Source organism: Egretta garzetta, unplaced genomic scaffold (assembly GCF_000687185.1).
Source record: "Egretta garzetta isolate BGI_Z169 unplaced genomic scaffold, ASM68718v1 scaffold1080, whole genome shotgun sequence".
NCBI classification, from domain to species: Eukaryota; Metazoa; Chordata; class Aves; order Pelecaniformes; family Ardeidae; genus Egretta; species Egretta garzetta.
This window is the reverse complement of record NW_009258399.1, coordinates 1-1124: the sequence shown is the minus strand read 5'-3', so window position 1 is coordinate 1124 and position 1124 is coordinate 1.

Here is a 1124-nt window from a genome sequence, read left to right as displayed (position 1 = left end):
GCCTGCCCCGGCTGGGCTGGGGGCTCCTCGTGGCCCGGTGGCCAGGACTGGCCACCCCCAGCTCTCCTTGGCCACTGCCCGGAGGGGGCCCGGGCGCAGGTGCTGGGAGGGCTTTGCCCCTCTCGCCCACCTGAGGCGAGCATCCGGGAGCAAGGGTTCGGCTCGGCTAGAGGAGCAGTGAGACTGACCACCACGGCATTCCGCTCCCTCGGCCTCGCCTCCGGGGTCTCCCTCGCCTTTGGGGTCTCTCTCTGCCTCGCCTTTGGGTCTCCTTCATCTTCAGTCTCCCTCGCCCTCAGGGTCTCCCTCGACCTCACCTTCAGGGTCTCCCTCACCTTCAAGGTCTCCATGGCCTTCAGGATCTCCATTGGCTTCACCTTCAAGGTCTCCCCCGCCTTCGGGGTCTCTCTCTTCCTCGCCTTTGGGTCTCCCCCATCTTCAAGGTCTCCCCCACCTTCAGAGTCTCCCTTGACATCACCTTCAAGGTCTCCCTCACCTTCAGGGTCTCTCTCTTCCTCGCCTTCGGGTCTCCCTCATCTTCAGAGTCTCCCTCGCCTTCAGGGTCTCCCTTGACCTCACCTTTGGGTCTCCCTTGACCTCACCTTTGGGTCTCCCTCACCTTCAAGGTCTCCATTGCCTTCAGGATCTCCTTTGGCTTCACCTTCAAGGTCTCCCTCGCCTTCAGGTTCTCCTTTGACCTCGCCTTCAGGTTCTCCTTTGACCTCGCCTTCAGGTTCTCCTTTGACCTCGCCTTCAGGGTCTCCCCCACCTTCAGGGTCTCCCTTGACATCACCTTCAAGGTTCAGGGTCTCCTTTGACCTCGCCTTCAGGGTCTCCTTTGACCTCGCCTTCAGGGTCTCCTTTGACCTCGCCTTCAGGGTCTCCTTTGACCTCGCCTTCAGGGTCTCCCCCCCCATCTTCAGGGTCTCCCTCACCTTCAGGGTCTCCCTCTTCCTCACCTTCGGGTCTCCCTCGCCTTCAGGATCTCCACTGGCTTTGCCTTCAGGGTCTCCCTCACCTTCAGGGTCTCCCTCGCCTTGGGGGTCTTCGGGCCAAGATGTTCTGTGGAGCCACCATGCGCGATGCAAGGTGGTGCCACCTTTATGACTTGATTCTGGTGATAG